Source organism: Terrapene carolina, unplaced genomic scaffold (genome assembly GCF_002925995.2).
Source record: "Terrapene carolina triunguis isolate 2854851 unplaced genomic scaffold, T_m_triunguis-2.0 Scaffold18, whole genome shotgun sequence".
Classification (NCBI taxonomy): domain Eukaryota; kingdom Metazoa; phylum Chordata; order Testudines; family Emydidae; genus Terrapene; species Terrapene triunguis.
The window spans coordinates 9,027,393-9,045,362 of NW_020664369.1; the positions used below are offsets into that span (position 1 = coordinate 9,027,393).

Here is a 17,970-nt window from a genome sequence, read left to right on the forward strand (position 1 = left end):
AGTGACAAACATTATCTTAAGTACCCTTGTGTAAATGCAAAATAAGGCACATGTATTTTCCTCTTTTAATATATTTGCTAGAGTTACAGAAATTGCTTGGTTTTAATTTTTGCTTAATAAGGAAGTTGTCATCTCCTCTCTTCACCAGTTATCCAGGCCTTTGTCACCTCCAGCTTTGTTTATTGCAATGTGCTTTATAAGGAGCTATGGAACTTGGAAACTTATACATAGCTGTCTCATTACTTAACAGTGTCTAATGTCAATGTTTCACGTCGAATTCATATAACAACTCTACTTTTCAGTTTGCACTCACTTCTGATTCATTTTTGGGCACAGCTTATGCTGATGATGGAACTCAGCTCTATGTCTCCATCACAGATGATCCAGCCGGCGTAGTGGAATAAACAATCCAATGAAAATATGATTTTGGCCTTGGAGGAGGGCTAGCTGATTATAATTCAATCCATATTAGATTATGAAACTTCCCCAAGCTTAGTGGCTCAGACGCTCTATAATTTATTTGAATGTTTAAAGGTACAAATTGCAGTTGCTGTAGGAATCAACTTTGAATTGCTACATTTTGCATATTTAAACATACTAGTTTTGGATACAATAAATATTGTTAGTACTAGATTGTACTAACAAATACAATATGAGTAAGATAGCAATAATGTGTAGCTCTAAAACTAAGTGACTATGGTATGGGATGCAGGAAAATGCTTAAAACAAAAACTGTAAAGCAAACCACTTGAAAGACGGAAATCTAAAAGAAGACATGGCTAGAGCTGTATCAGTTGTTAGGGGGTCGCTGAACTGAGTGAACTAAAAGGAAGATTGGGGCTGAGTTGTAATATATTTTCACTTTCATTTACTAAAAACTTCACTCTATCCTCACTAGGTGATGAACAAGCAAACACAAAAACAAAACAAATCTAAGGTTGAGTTCTACATTCTTCCTACCTGATTTTAAAAACTACAGTTTATTTGGGGAGTAAATGGCATATGGCAAAGCTACATATAAGAAAAATGTTGCAAATTCACTTTGGGCTGTCAACAGGAGTTCAAGATGTATCAGTGAAGGAATACAAAACAGTCCCTTTGAGAAGTATGACTTTAGCTTACAGTTTAAAGCGCACAAAACTACTTGAGCCTCTTACTCATATTATACTTTATGGAATTTCCACTCCAAATCAAATGCCCTTTCTACTTGAGGAGCATGCAGGCTAAAGCTATACAATTAGTTGTAGTTATTCATTAGGTTTAAATCAGGTTGTTTTTTGTTTGAGTTATAGAACTAGTGTTGCCCAGAGATTTTATCCTTAAAATGTAACTCTCAGACCAAGCTGAGGCAGAAATCATAATAATCTTATTCAGCTGTGGAAACAGAGAACATTAAAGATTAATTTAATTAAAATTAAAGCTTTTGGCCCTATGGTATTTAATATTTTTTATCAGTGACCTGGAAGAAAAGATAAAATCCTCACTGACAAAGTCTGCAGATGACACAAAGATTGGGGGAGTGGTAAATAATGAGGAGGACAGGTCACTGATACAGAACAATCTGGATTGCTTGTTAAAACGGGAGCAAGAAAACAACATGCATTTTAGTATGACCAAATGTAAACGTATACATCTAGGCCATTCTTATAGGATGCGGTATTCTGTCCAGGTTAACAGTGACTCTGAAAAAGATATGGGGGGGGGGGCATAGTGGATAATCAACTGAACATGAGCTTCCAGTGCAGAAAGACCAAAAAGGTTAATGTGATCTTTGAATGTATAAACAAGGGAATATTGAATAGGAGTATGGAGGCCATATTAGCTCTGTATTTAGCACCATGTAACCTCTGATTTGTGTGTTCCCAATTAGTAGTTTAAATATAAGGAGTAAAATCTGAATGTTTAAATGTGGCAAGCAAGTGCAACTCAAATTGAGGGAGTAAAAATGGACACTTATCTGCACCTCCTGCAGGGCCGCCTACATAGAGTCATAGAAGATTAGGGTTGGAAGAGACTGTGTGAAGGCCAAGACTATAACAGGGTTCAAAAAAGAACTAGATAAGTTCATGGAGGATAGGTCCATCAATGGCTGTTAGTCAGGATGGGCAGGGATGGTGTCCCTAGCCTCTGTTTGCCAGAAGCTGGGAATGGGCGACAAGGAATGGATCACTTGATGATTACCTGTTCTGTTCATTCCCTCTGGGGCACTTGGCATTGGCCACTGGCGGAAGACAGGATGCTGGGCTAGATGGACCTTTGGTCTGATCCAGTATGGCTGTTCTTATGTTCTTAGACCTCAGGAGGTCATCCAGTCCAACCCCCTGCTCAAAGCAGAACCAAACCCAAATAAATCATCCCAGCCAGGGCTTTGTCAAGCCGGGCCTTAAAAACCTCTAAGAATGGAGATTCCACCACCTCCCTAGGTAACCCATTCCAGTGCTTCACCATCCTCCTAGTGAAATAGTGTTTCCTAATATCCAACCTAGACCTCCCCCAGGGCAACTTGAGACCATTCCTCCGTGTTCTGTCATCTGCCACCACCGAGAAAAGCCTAGCTCCAGCCTCTTTGGAACGCCCCCTACATCAGGTGCATTTTCAAAATTAGGGAAAGCCAGGTGTGATACTATGGCTGATGTGTTCACTACTTTGTGACAGCAACTCTTGGCAGATCTGACATACTCACCACACCTAATACACAGTTGTCATGGTATATGCTCAAAAGGTGATATGTAATATAGCATTGGAAAACTAATGATCAGTGATTTATTAATATTCTTTTGAGATGTATGTATGGGATGTGTAAAAAGAGATATGGATATGTGCTAGAATTATGTTCTTAAAATTTGTTTGGCAAACAATGCATAAGCATAGTCTGCCTTAGACAAAGGAATATATATTTGTTTGTCTGACCAACCTGGTAGTCAGGCAGAGACAATGAAAAGTACATAAAATGCAAACAAAGCCATCACCCTAATGAGTGGGGGACATAGCCTCAACTATAAAAACAGGGGGTCTGAACCTCAAATGATAAGTAATTGAATCACCTGATTGTATACAGGGGTTCTCAAACTCAGGGGTCGTGACCCCTCAGGGAGTCACAAGGATATTACTTGATCCTGAACTTGAGAGAGAGAGAATTAACATGGCTCCTCCACCCCAGAGACATACAGGAGGCCTTCCTGACTTGTAAGACAAAGACATTCCTTTGGGGATATAAAGAACAAAGAGAGACTCCGTCTTTATCCTTCACCTCAGGAGACAAAAGAACCAAGCAATTTGATCTCCATGATGGGTCCTGGCCAGTAAAAGCTGGAAAAGAGACTGTGGGTGAGAAACTATTTTGAACAAAGGATGTATCACACTAGATTAAATTTTAGTCTTTTAGATGTGTGTTTTCACTTTTATTTGCTTCTAACCATCTCTACATCTAACCCTTTGACTTGGTATCACTTAATCCCTGTTCATTTGTTAATAAACTTGTTTCCTTTCATTATAAATCATGAGTGCTGTGCAAGTTCAGTCAAGTGTGTGCTTCTAGAAAGCTGACAGGTTGGAGTGTTTTACTGTCTCTGTAAAGGCAGTGAACCTAACACTTTCTCTGTGAGGGACCAAAGAGAGGGACCGGTCTCTGCAGTAAGATGATTTTGGGAGAAAATTGGGGCTGGAAATATACTAAGGTCAGCCTGCAAGGAATAACTAGGTTGGACAAAACCAGGGTGAGGCTTGTGGGCTGCTGGCAGGCTGTTGGGGTCAGAGCTCTGGACCAAAGCTGCACAACCATAAATCACCTAAGTATACAAGACAGATGGTGATCGAACCCTTTAGTGGCCTGGGTGAACCCTAAAACATAATAATATATTATCAGGCCTCACGTGACTATTGTCAAACCTATTTTTAGGAAATAGATTTTGGGGCATATTTACATTTCAACACATTTCTATATAACATGAGCAAGCATCATCTCTCTAGGCTACACACACTATTGGAAAACTGTGTGCTGCTCTCGTGGTTGCAGTTCAAGAAGGATGTCAATAAATTTGAGAGGTTCAGAGAAGTGCCACAAAAATTATTAAAGGATTGGGCAAAAATGCCTTATAGTGATAGCCTGAGGGCGTTCAATCTATTGAGACTTACAAAGAGCAGGGAAGGGGTGACTTGATCACAGTCTATAAGTACCTACATGGGGAACAAAATTTGAATAAAGGGTTTTTCACTCTAGAAGACAAAGATGTAACAAGATCCAGTGGCTGCAAGTTGAAGCTACACAAATTCAGACTGGAAATAAGGCACACATTTTTAACCGAGAGAGCAATTAACCATTAGAGCAAGTTGCCTAGGGTCATGGTGAACTCTCCATCACTGGCAATTTTTAAATAAAGTTTGGATTTTTTGCTAAAAGATATGCACTGGAAGTATTTCAAAATTATGCAGGAGGTTAGACTAGATGATCAGAGGGGTCCCTTCTGGCCTTCTAATCCTTGAATCTATTAAATGCTTTGTTAAACTAGAACTTGTTTTACTACCACATAATTCATTTCACTGTTGAGTGCATGACAGTTAATGGAATGTTTACATATTCCATTTTATTGTACTTAAAATATGGTTGCTTACCTTACATGATCCCACATGAGCCTCATGCATGCAAGCTCAGAGTCTTCTGAATTGAACTGCCATGGCTTCCAGCGTGCCCTGTGCCTCCTCACCTGCATCCCTCCCCTCAGTTCCTTTGCCATTTGAAACTCATGGTAGCAGAGGACTCTGAACAGTGGGGATGGAGGGCAGGTCATGGGATCCACATTGACAACATCCTTAAGAACCACAGCTACTGTAAGTTAAGTAACTGTACTTTTTTCTTTCTTCAGAAGATCCAGCCTCTAGAACCTTTGAACGTGCCTGCATGAGACAATTGTACCACTAATTGACCTTTAATACAAGATTCAACAGTGTACAGATATTAGGCACGTTATTAAAGGAGTGTCTAGTGCACCATTTCTAACATAGCACTCCCTGAACATACTGAAGGGCCTATGTATTGTTAGATCTATTACAATGCTTGGCACAGCTCCCCGGGGTATGTGCACACTGTCTATGATGTATAATGTATATTTGAACCTGTGCACTATTTTTGGTTTGTACCACCACTTCTTTCAAATGGCTTTGTCCCACTTGAGGGGCTGATCATGAGCTGGGTAGACAGGAGTCACACCCTCAACCCCAGCAGATGTTGTACAGGCAGGTCATCAGTCTTTTGGAGTGCTGCTGCGTGCTTGACTCTGGGCATAGTAGCTCAAATACCACCTTTAGATCTTAGTACTGGACGAGGTAAGGAGCATGATTTATTGTTTTCATTCATTTATTCCGTAAATTATTACTTCTATTTTTGTGCAGAATTGCTTTTTCATTTCTTATTTTGGGCTGTTTTGTAGCTGAACTAATTGTTTCCTTATCTCGTGTGTCCTCCTAGGGTACAGAGGCAAGAATCATTCTGGCCCATAGTTCATTGATTCTAAGGCCACAAGGGACCATTCTGATCATCTAGGCCAGGGATCGGCAACCTTTGGCACATGGCCCATCAGAGAAAACCGCTGGTGGGCCAGAACGGTTTGTTTACCTGCAGCCTCCGCAGGTTCGGCAGATTGCGGCTCTCACTGGCTGCGGTTCGCCGTTCCAGGCCAATAGGGGCTGCGGGAAGTGGCGGCCAGCATATTCCGCACCCCGCACTGCTTCCCATAGCCCCCATTGGCCTGGAACGGCGAGCCGCGGCCAGTGGAAGCTGCAATCGGCCAAACCTGCGGACGCTGCAGGTAAAAAACCCGTCCCGTCCCGCCAGCAGATTTCCCTGACGGGCCGTGTGCCAAAGGTTGCCGATCTAGTCTGATTTCTTGTATAACACAGACCACAGAACTTTCCAAAAATAATTCCTAGAGCATATCTTTTAGAAAAAGACATGCAATCTTGATTTACAGATTGTAAGTGATGAAGAATCCACCACCACTCTTGGTAAATTGTTCCCATAGTTAATTACTTGTACCATAAAAAATGTACACTATTTCCCGTCTGAATTTGTCTAGCATCAACTTCCAGCCATTGGATCATATTATATCTTTCTCTTCTAGATTGAAGAGTCCATTATTAAATATTGTTCACCATGTTGGTACTTATAGACTATAGCCAAGTCACCTCTCAACCTTCTCTTTATTAAGCTAAATAGATTCAGCTCCCTGAGTCTGTCAGTATAAGGCTTTAATTCTTGTGGCTCTTCTCCAACTCCTTTGCAATTTATGAACATCCTTCTTGAATTGTGGACACCTGAACTAACACAGATCAACTGATAGATCAACAACTCCTGGAAAGTCTTCCTCTCTTTGAGCAGGAAAGCAGCCAAGGAACAGGCCTCAGATTAATTTGGAGAAGATTAGTTGTTCTTTTCTCCTAACCTAATTAAACTATTAACCACTATTTACAAATAAGAATGGATGGGCAAGAAAAGGGACAACACTGATGAAGGAAGCGCTGGTGACACTCAGTTCTGGTGTGTGAGTGATGCACCTTTGACAGTCAAATAATTGATGAGAATTTGGGGCTATACCTCTTTTATATTCACTGATCCCAACATGTGGTGGGTGCATACTAGGCCCAAACAGACACTGCTTGCTAGAAATCTGTAGATTTGCAAGTTGGAGGTGCAGTTCTCCCCAGAGTAGGGGTCCATATGGTGAGTCTCCTGGGAGAAAAGAGCAATTTCCTTTTTGACTTATTTTTCCTGAACGTGCTTTTCATCCCTTAGGAGACACCATATTATACTAGTGCAGGGCCAAACATTATTTATGTAAATACAAGATAAGACTATTATACATCAAAATAACAAGTTGCTAATCAGAAAACAGATACCTTATATTGTTCTTCTGTAGTAGATGGGCTAGTTTAATGTAATGTGTCTGTAAAATCCCATTGGGCAGGAGATCATTGTAAACAACTGTTGAGCTTAATTGGAATATCCTGTAAAAATATCTTTCATAAATAAGTGCATATATATGCAGTATCTATACCTACATGAAAGACGGACCTAAAGGATTAGAGAGAGAAAGATAGTGTAATACAATATCATTCCTTGCGGAAGTACTGGTGAATAGACAATACTGTTAATAAATGAATAAGAAGTGTGCCAGGAAGTGGTGAAGAATAATTGTGATCACTGTGATCTACAACAATTCTAAAACTGTACGTCTTTTTCAAGTGTTTTTGAAAACAATCTAAACCAAGGAGACACTTGAGGAAGTATCTGCAGAAGGTGTGTTTATATCATATTGCTAGGTTAAAGGAAAGAGTAGCTGCACTGAAATTTCCTCAGAGGAAATCCCATATAGTAGATGAGAAATAGGGAAGTTACTTACCTTTTCAGTAACTGAAGTTCTGTGTTGTCTAGCTATGTTCTATGTCTGGTGCACGTGTGCTCCATGAACTGGAGATTGGAATGCTTTTAGCCAGCAGTGTCAGTTGGTTAAACCCATTCCCTGCATAGCCTCAAGCCCTTCCACCCTTGAAGATATAAAAGGGTCAACGTCACCAAATAATCCTCAGTTCCTTCACCAGTACCCAGTCCAAATTATGAGACTTGGCAGCAGTGGGGGAAAGGATGGTAGGATGTGGACATAGACAACATATTGTGAAGAACTCCAGCTATTAAACAGGTAAGTAACTATAGTTAAGCAATTTCCCTTTCTTCTTCTATGTGTATTCCATGTCTGGTGACTCCAAAGCAGTACACCATAGCGGCAAAGGTTACTGTGAGACTAATGAACTAGGGATTTCAATACAGCCCTGCCAAATTGAGTATCTGCATATGACGCTTCCACAACAGAGTAATGTTTCATGAAGGTATGTACGTTACTCCAGGTAGCAGTCCTACAAATATCAATTACAGAAACATCTCTAAATGATGCTATGGATGCTGCCTGCACCCTGATTGAATGTATCCTAATGTTCCCAGGGAGGGAGCTGTAAATTGACCATCTCATAACATAACTTCATACAATCTGAAAGCCATCTAGAACTTCTCTGGGTTGAAATTGATTGACCCTTCCATCTTTCAACAATAGAAACAAACAGTCTAGGGGATGATCTAAATGGCTTTGTCCTATTCAAATAAAAGGACAAGATCCATTGATCATCTAATGAGTGCAGTACAGCCTCACCCTTGGTTGCGTGCGATTTCAGAAAGAACACTGATAAAATGCATAGATGGATTTAAATGAAAATCAGACAGCACCTTAGGAAGGTCCCTCACCCAGGCAGTAAAGACAGTTAGAGTGAGGGTCATTAAGGGGGATAGCAGTTCACATGACAAACAAAATTTTAAACCGGGGGAGTTTTGAGCAGACAGAGGAAATTTTCCTATAATGGAAAAACAAAAAAATTATCAAACTAAAACAAAAACACTATTAAACTAAACTACCAAATAAACTAAACCACCATTAACTAACCTACTTACAGATAAACTAGTGTGTGAGCGTCTGAGATGGGACACTGCTAGCTGTCTCTGTCTCACAGTCAAGAGCGGTGAAAGGAACTGAGGGTTAGTTGTTTGCTCTGCCCCCCTTTTATACCCTCCAGGGAGAAGGGGCATGAGACTAGGCATGAAGCAGGTTCGACCAGTAGACACTGCTGGCTAAAGCGTTCTGATTTCTGATGCACAGAATGCATCCACACCAGATGTGGAACAGAGACAAGAACTTGAATTAAAATTAGAGGGTTTTGCCTAAATCCCTCTGAGGGGAGGCTTTTAAAAGACTTTTTATAGGACTCAGAGACCAGATTTGATCTATGCACAAACTTTAGTTCTATAAAAATATTATAGAAGGATTATTCTGTCTAGGGCCTGATCACATCTAGAGCGTGGAAAAGGGGTTGGATTCACCAAGAGGCTGGAGCTTTCATGGTTAGACTAGGAGGTTTGCTCATGCAGGTGGGTCTGCAGGCCTTGGACTGATGTAGGCCCATTAGGGCTTTTGGTTTGAATATTTGGGATTATTAGTTTGCTTAATATTTGAGAATCAAATGAGGTTGGGGGAGGGAAGAGAAGAGGCAAAAGAGGGAAGGGAAGGCTTTTTGACAGCTCAATTCAGCTGTTGCTTCCTTTCGCTGCTGTTAGGACAAGTTGCCTTTAGGTTTTATCTTGTTTGACTTTGAATGGTTATGAAAAGTTGCAATCACTTGGCCAAACTTCTGCTACTTGTCTCCATCTTCACCGGCCCCCTGCCATTCACAATTTTAGTTTAGCTCTCCCTTCTTTCATTACATAATTATGTTGCATATTTCTTGCATTCTTATTCTTCTCAGATGCTAGCAAACTGATTATATCTCATACAATCAGACTGAAATCTACTCTAAATCTTGCTGCAATCCACCCTGAATGGAAAGTTCTACAAGTACCACTTGTTCTGTAGCCTTACTTGTTAAAAACACTGTATTCCATTCAGTTTCAAATGACCCAAATGTCACATCCTTTATACTAAATACCTGGAATTGTTAACTACCATAACTGGTTTCTTTAAAAATCTGATTAGTATAGTTTATCTTGAATAGTTACATCTATTTGTTTGACTTTAGTGTTAAACTAAATTTGCTGAGCTGCTAGCTATAATGTGGAAACCCAAAGGAAACACATATTTATAAGCAGTAATTAACATCCCAGTGAATGGATAAGTCCTTTTCACTAAACAATTATTTCTTAACTTTCAAAACTGACGACAATTTACAATGTATTTCGTTATCTGCATTTATTAAGTGTTTGTAAAAAGGTTATTTTGATAAATAATATTCATTATTGGGTTGTTTTTGTTACTACTGACACTGCTCAGTATAAACATTCTTTGAAAGGCAGAAAGATGTAATTTTAGTTTCTGGACTTGTAATAAAAGTGCATTTTGTACCATTCAACCCAAAAGTATTGTCTTTAAGTTTGTTTCACTGCTTCTGAAAACTGATGAAATAAAATGTCCAATAAGCCTTTCCCCAGAAGCAGGAAATTTACGCTTTAGCTACGGTGACAAATGTTCCCTTTTCACAAATTCTATTGCTACATGAGGGAAACAGAGGAATTAAACTTAGCTTTCACAATTATTTTTTTAAGTAGTATTTGAAAGATGCGAAAAGTGAAAATATGAAAAAATTTATCATTCAGCACTCAACACTGATTTTTAACACAAATTGGTGATATAATGCAAATTGCAGTTTAGATGCATGTAATTTAAGTTCTGAGAAAGTGCATTCGTTTATTCATTTAGAGCCTGATTCAGCACAGCACTTAAGTACGTGCTTAAAGTTAAACATATGCTTTAAGTCCAGCCCAGTTAAGCATTGCACTTAAACATTTGGTTGAAGTCAGTGGGACTTAAGCATGTACTTATTTTTTGTGCTGAACTAAGGTTTCATAGACACAATTCACAATGACAGTATATTTAATCAGCATACATTGCAAGCATATTTATCCAACCATAGCGAAACCAAGCATGCCACGTACCTTATAGGTATTTTGTATAGTTTGGCAGGATTCAGCAGGTAAAAATGTCTTATAATTCGCTACTTTTCTTCATAATGTGACTTATTTATCATCATTAACAACAAAAAAGAGTATATATTTTGAAGTTAAAAAAGGAAAGGTCCAAACTGGCATCTATTAGCTGTTTGTCAACCATGTTTTTCCTAATGAATTGCCCTGTTGCTCTGCATCACTCTGATTACAGTACAACAGCTTTCATTAGTCACTGCAAATAAGGCTTGGTGCCACCTTATTTACATTCTTATTGCAAATAATTAGAATTAGAATGTTATAATCATTCAGGGCACTTCTGAACTACTTGTAAGACCATTTGACATCATCCAACACTCGATTTCACCCTGAGCAAGCTTGAAAACGGATTCTGTATTTTTTTGTTACAACTGTGTCACCAATATAATTCTACCATGCCTCAAATTCCTGCCAATAACTTAGCTGAGGGAATCAAAATTCTACTGTAATGAGACCTTGCAAGCTGGGCTTCTCTAGTGGTAGAACTGTCACAGAGGGGGAGCATTGATATTCAGAGCTTATAATAGCTCAAACCTCTATAATTATTTCTTGAAAATGAACTCTACCTTTGCAGATAAACATATAAATGTATTTTTAGAGGAATCTGTATTATAAAACTCTAGAAAAGAAATGCAATAAAAATTAGTAACAAATTTGTTTTGATTACATATACTGTTATTCCCTAGATGTTTAAAATAATTCGAAAGGTCTCGTCTTTAAGGATTTTCTTTTTGCCAAAATTCTAAGTAGGTGATAGCATACCAAATTATATCCTGGTATAAGCAGATACAGTTCCCATGAATTTGGCCTAAATAAATCTCTAGATCTTCCTTTTATCCTGGCAACTGACATCTGAATACTGTATAAAAATATAGCTAAATTTTAATAACACCAAGTTATGCTGAAACACAAGTTTGTAAATTATTCTCTTCCAGTCCAGCAAGAGAACATAAAAAAATATACATGTACATGAGGTTTCTAGATTTTAAGTATCAAAACAAAACCATATTAAGTAAATACAATATATTTAGAGAAACACCTTCTTTGTTACACATCTGGATGACTTGTAGCCCTTATAAAATCTCTGGGGATTCAAGCCTTCTTTATTTACGTACAGAACAAACACAAACCCAGACAGCAACAGAACAGGCATCCTGCCTTGCTGCAACTCTGGCCTGGGGGAGACAATCTCCAGGGGTCAGAGGTCACTCCTTGGAATTTGCTCAGAGTGCAAACAAAGCAGCCAAGAGCTGTCAATTATGATGCTTGTTTGTGATGTGGACACCTGTAAATTGGAGTGAGACCATCAAAATCATTTTACACAGGCCTCTAAATGGCAATCAGATGGTAAAAAACTTTCAATCACTGCTGACTTGGTCTGAATTCAAATCAGTGACCTCGCAGTAAAAGGCTCTATCACCCATTGTCAATTTCCCAATTCTTTCAGTCCTACAGCTTTTCTTTTTAACACAACTCTGTTTTCTTAAACTAAGAAAAGTGAACTTCTACTGTTAATGTAAAGCACTGGGGAAAATATTTTTAACTGGTATGTATTTTTCACATCAATGACTTAGATACCACTTCTACACTTATATACACACACCTTATAAATACCTATATTGCATAAATAGACTACAACTAATATTACTGGTAACACCCTCATAGATTCCATCATTACTTTAAACACCGACTGCTTGACAGTAAAATCCCAGCTCAACTTGATAAATCCAAACTCTGTGGATAAAAAGATTCATCTTTTAACTAACTTATTCTGCTACAGAAAGATTTATCTAAAATATTACAAGGATTCCAAAAGAATGTTTACATAATATAATGGAATAAGGTACAAAGGCATGTCAAGATGTCTATAAATGACGCAGAGGTAACAAAAAGAAAAAAAAATGAATCTCTCTTCCTTTGAAAGAGGAAAGATTTTATTTTCTAAAATGAGGAATTAAAACTTTTTTCTATTCAAATATTAAAACACTTTCAATGAACAGTCAAAATAAGTGTCTGTCATATTTTGTGTGTTTCTCCAGGTCTATCCAGCCCAGATTCACCTCTGCAATATTAAGTATCTCTCCTGAGCTATGTTGCTGAAGAGCGTACACCCAATTTTGTAGGCAATTACCCCTATGCTGCCCCTCCCCCACTTCCTGCAGCAAGTGAAAAATCGATTCATTTGATTTTAAGAATAGATTTGAAAGACATTTTTCACATTTGGTTGATCATCTTGCTATTTTTCATGCTAGTTGCCGTTTGAAAAGAAAACTATTGATGTTCCCTATAAATAGGGTTTCCTTATCCTCTTAACTGATAACGTACCAGATTAGGACATCTGAAATAAACCAGAAATTTTTAACACGATCAAACACCATAGTTGGTTAGTTTTATGTTGGAAGAACAGGGTCTACGCTCGTTGGCCTTATATTCATTTTAATATTTATGATATTGCTCTAATTGTTTGGTCATCTACTCTCAAACTCAGGACCCATTCTTTCTTTCCACTCCAAGATTAGAAATACCTTTGTCCATAAAAAAAAAAAAAAAAAAAGATTGAAAAGACAATACTGATGATGGTCAACTGCTACAATTATGAATCTAGTTAACTGCACATTTTTCAAGCTGTAATGAGGTAGCATTAATGCAAAATACTGTGTAATTATCTTTAATGAAATTACCATGTAGTTACTGCATAACAGGCTGCAATACTTAGCAATAAGAATGAAATCAACTTGCACACTACACTTGTTCTATGGCATGGGAGGATTAAATGTAGCTCAGAACAATAGAGGCATCTTTATTACACACACACACACACACACACACACACAGCATCCCAGAGTGGTGAGTTAATAGTGAGAGTGTGTGTGTATAGAAAGATGCCTTTATTGTGTCTGTGCGTGGGCAGTGCGTAATGGAGGCTGGGGGAGGCTAAGTCTCCCCAAACTTCATGCTGCTGGCAGGGACAGGGGGGCAGATTTGGGGCATCTGAAAAAATCTCCCCGTCACAGCCACAGGGCCAGAGGAGCTCTTGCTCCATGCCGCAGCCCTGGGGCTGCAGCGTGGGGACAGACTTTTGCCGTTCTTGGGGCCACAGTGAGGGAGTGCAGGAAGGAGCAAGCAGGAGGCAGGGCCTCAGGGGGAAAGGCGGAGTTGGGGCAGAAAGGGGTGGGGGTGTGGGGGAAGGGCTATGATGGGATGTGGCCATGGGTGGAACAGAGGAGGGGCTCTGGGCTCAGAGCTCTAGCTAGGGCCGAGAGCTCCACCGCGGTCCTGGTCAAGGCTGAGCGCTCGACTCCAGCCAGGGCTGAACTCTCAGTCACCCTGCCCCCTGCGACTCCAACCGTGGCCATGGGGAGAGGGGCCGAGCTCTCAGCCCCCCACGCCCTGGCTGGGGCCATGCGGGGAGGGGGCAGGGTGCTGAGAGCTGGGAGGGCTAATTTACAATGAAAAGAGCCTAGAAAAGTGGAAGATACTAAACTTAGATGGGGAGAGGAATTATCTTGTCAGGATGGACAACAAATATCTTACTGTTAATAGTGTGTAGAAATTGTTGAAGATTGCCCTGTAATATGGTTTTGCTGTGTATGTACTGGTCATTAAATATAATGCGGTCTAGGACTTGAGCTGGTCAATTAAAAAAAAAAAACAGTAAAAATGTTTGCAAATTATTTTCATGAATTATTTTTTGGTTGCTCTTTTACAACCAGTTTATAGAGTGATTAAAATTTGAAATCTTGATAAACAATTTACCCTGGCTCTATCTCGGACCCTGGATGAATCGCTTTAATTTCTGGCTGGGACAGTGAGCCAGAGAGCTGGATGGTAGGGAGCGGGGCAGTCTCTGAGTGGCATACTGTCATGTAGTGCCCATTTGAAGCCAAAGACTGGAAGCTTAATCACGCACGAACTATGGGCTTGTCTCAAGGAGGCATCAGGAAAATTAAGGGGCATCAACTTTAGGTGGGAAGCTTTGTCTTCACACATTTAGTTTATTCACCTTTACTTTCTTGAATGTGCCTGTGCAGATTTGGTCTAAATTGGAGTAGGAGTCCAAAGCCACTCCAGAATCTAGGGAGTGGATGTCAAGATATTGGGTACGTCCAGACTAACCGCCGATTCGGCGGGTAGTAATCGATCTATCGGGGATTGATATATCGCGTCTCGTTTAGATGCGATATATCGATCCCCGAACATGCTCCCTTCGACTCTGGAACTCCACCAGGGCGAGCGGCTGTAGCAGAGTCGACGGGGGAGCCGCGACCGTCGATCCCATGCCGTGAGGACCTGAGGTAAGTCGAAATAAGATACATCGACTTCAGCTACGCTATTCCCGTAGCTGAAGTTGCGTATCTTACATCGACACCCCTCTCCCCCCCCCCGCAGTGTAGACCAGCCCATTCAGACATACTACATATTCTTCTTCCTTAGATAAAGTTAAGGAATAAGGTGCATTGGTTTTCACAAGAGAATGTAAGGTCCTCTTCCATTGACTTGGACAAAAGAACCATTTCATGTAAGGAATAAGGATCTTTACTCATAAGGAGAAAATTATTACATATTGCTTTGTATCTTTTGAGAGCAAAATTGGCCAGATTAGAACTCTAGCACTTAATTACTGAACAGCGGTAAAAGGTTTTAAATATTTGGAAAATTATTCTAATTAGGCAAACATGGAAAACAATAGCTTTAAAATGTTTAAACAGAACACAAAGCAATACAAGTTTTACTAGTGTCACTATAAGGAAAATACTCTGAAGGGCCTAAGCTCTGCCATCCACAGTAAGAAAAGGAAAAAGAGTGCAGGGAGTGAGTAGGTGAGCCTGCACTCTGATAACGTGGAGGCTAATTAGTGCCCAGGAGAAGCTGATTGGGGTAATGATCTAATCAGGCTAGTGGGCTGCGTGGGGTAAACATTCTATTGCCCCCCATCAGCCTAGTGCTGATAGAAAGAGGCACAGGAAGGAAGTGCAGGGGGAGAAAAAGAGAGGAAGGAGTAGGGCTAACTTGGCCTAGTCACACAGAGGGCTCAAAATAGGGAGACCTCTGTACCCCTCAGGTCTTGGGTGAGAGGGCCAAAAGCTCGTTTAATATTGTAAATAGACTGTTGCACAGGGACTGTGGTGATATTGGTGGAAGGAACTAGAAATGAAGAAGAGTGCGGTGGAGCGGGCCCCTATTACACTCCATCATAAATGTAATTAGGAAAAATGTAATTTATTTATATTTAATTCATAGTACAAAATGAAAATACACACACAAGCATTTCACTCTCCACAGAATCAAAGAGAACCAGACAGAGAAATAGAATGATCAATAATGCCTATATGGATTTGGTGCAGAAAACAGTCTTTGATCCTTTGCATGGTGTATAAACGTTCACTTTTTAAATCTTTAATTGGTATCAGAATCAGAAGATAAAACGTACATAGTGTAAATGAAAGAGGAAAAGGAATGTTATATTAGTAGTAACTCCAGAGAAGATGGAGGTATGACAGGAAAAATACATTTTATAGGGGAAGTATCTAGAATAGTTGCACACAGCTCTTACTTAAAATTTGCTAAGTGTGTTATAAAGTCAGAGTGATAGTGTAAAATAGAGTGCAATAAATATGAGCATTACTGTAACTAAACCTCAATCTGTTGCTACCAATGAAAATCCATCTTATGAACCTGTGCAATATTCATATCTAGAAAATCTCTCTTTTTTGATAATTCTTCTACTTAAAAATTCCTACCTGTAGAATAAGTAGACATGGTTATACTCTGAAGATTTATAAATACCCTAAGTCGATTTGTTCTTGCACAGAACAAAATTAATGAGGTAATCTCAAATGAAAAGTCTGTTAAACCAACATTAAAGGTCCAACAAATCTTAAGAGATGAAAACAATGTGGATCCTTATCAAAGCAAGCTCAAAACAGTGGATGGCAAATTTTATATGTAATGTGAAGTACAAAATGTAGGAACAGGGCACAGTGAGGATCTATTAGAGCCCCTTGTTTCTTTCACCAGTTCTTCTCTGCCAATTCCCCCCATCCTTGTATAGTTAGTGATTTGTTTTATTAGGTTTTAGAGAACAGATTTTAATGGTCCTGTAGCTAGCATTTTAATTTTTTTTAATAATCACATGCAGAATTCCCCACTGCTTGGTTCCCAAAATAATTCATTCTTTAAATCACAAGGATGAGTTCCGTGAATGACTGGTGATCCATGGACCACAATAAAAGATTGCCCGCCTCAGATTAAAGCAAACAATGACACAAAGCAGCAGGGAACATGAGTTTCTCTTCCAGCATATGGTTCTCTAGCTGAAGAAAATAAAATGGTGATCCTCCTCTGCCACCCCAATCATTCAGTTACTCACTCAGCAATGTAAACTCCCCTCACACACTAAAGCATTGCTTCATTCACATGTCCAATCATTCACAGTCTCACTCTTCATATACTCTCCATATTCCTCTCCTAGGGGATGAGGAATTTTCTCTGTCTCTTCTCTTCACAAAGAAGGATTCTTTATAGGACAACAGGGGTTCTTTTCCTTTCCAGGGATGGTTATTCTTTCCTACCTCCTCCCTCTGACACAGAAGGAGTGAAAATTTGACATTAAGATGGCAATGGCTCTGGCTTGCTGCACTCAATAATTAGCTCATTCAAGTCTCTTCTTTTCTCTCTCCCCCTCTATGTGCAGACCTTCCTCAGATAGCCTGAAACAATGACATTGGCAGGCCAGGTTGAGAGCAGGGGGAGTGGGGAGAGAGCCCTGTAAAGTGGCCCCTGTTGGAAGACCTATTCATATGCTCTGCTGCAGCTTGCTATGAACTGCAGAGAGTAGATTAACAAAAACCCAGCCAAATCACATAGGGTGAGGTTCATTTGCTGTCCCTTTGCTAAGACAAGGCCAGGGAGATCTGTCCAACCCTGACAAGAGCCTTGGTTTGGGACACCAGAGGTTAACTTAAGGTCAGACTAAATTTACCTCCAGTGCGGAGAGACTGTTAACATTAAGGCTATGTTTACACTGTGCACCTTACAACAGCATGGCTGTGCCGCTGCAGCTGTGCCATTGTAAGGTGTGCTGTGTAACCGCTCTTTGTGTCTGGGAGAGAGATCTCCTGGTGACAAAATAAAACCACCCTGAATGAGGGACAGTAGCTTCGTCGCCGCGAGAAAGGCTCCCGCTCACGAAGCACTGTCCACACTGGCACTTTTTGGTGTTAAAACTTTTGTCGTTCAGGAGGGTGTTTTTTTCCCACTACGGTACAAATGCTCATGACTTGATCACATTTATAATGTGCAAACAGAATAAAGCACAGAACAATATATATATCTATATATCTATATATATATACACACACACACACACACACACACACACACACACACACACACACACA

General features: G+C 39.8%; 1 protein-coding gene across 1 annotated transcript in view; it reads right to left on the reverse strand.

Annotated features, from left to right (window-relative positions):
* Positions 1–17,970, reverse strand: part of LOC112113274 (protein diaphanous homolog 3-like) — a 470,784-nt gene that overhangs the window by 33,963 nt on the left and 418,851 nt on the right. The window lies entirely within an intron of this gene.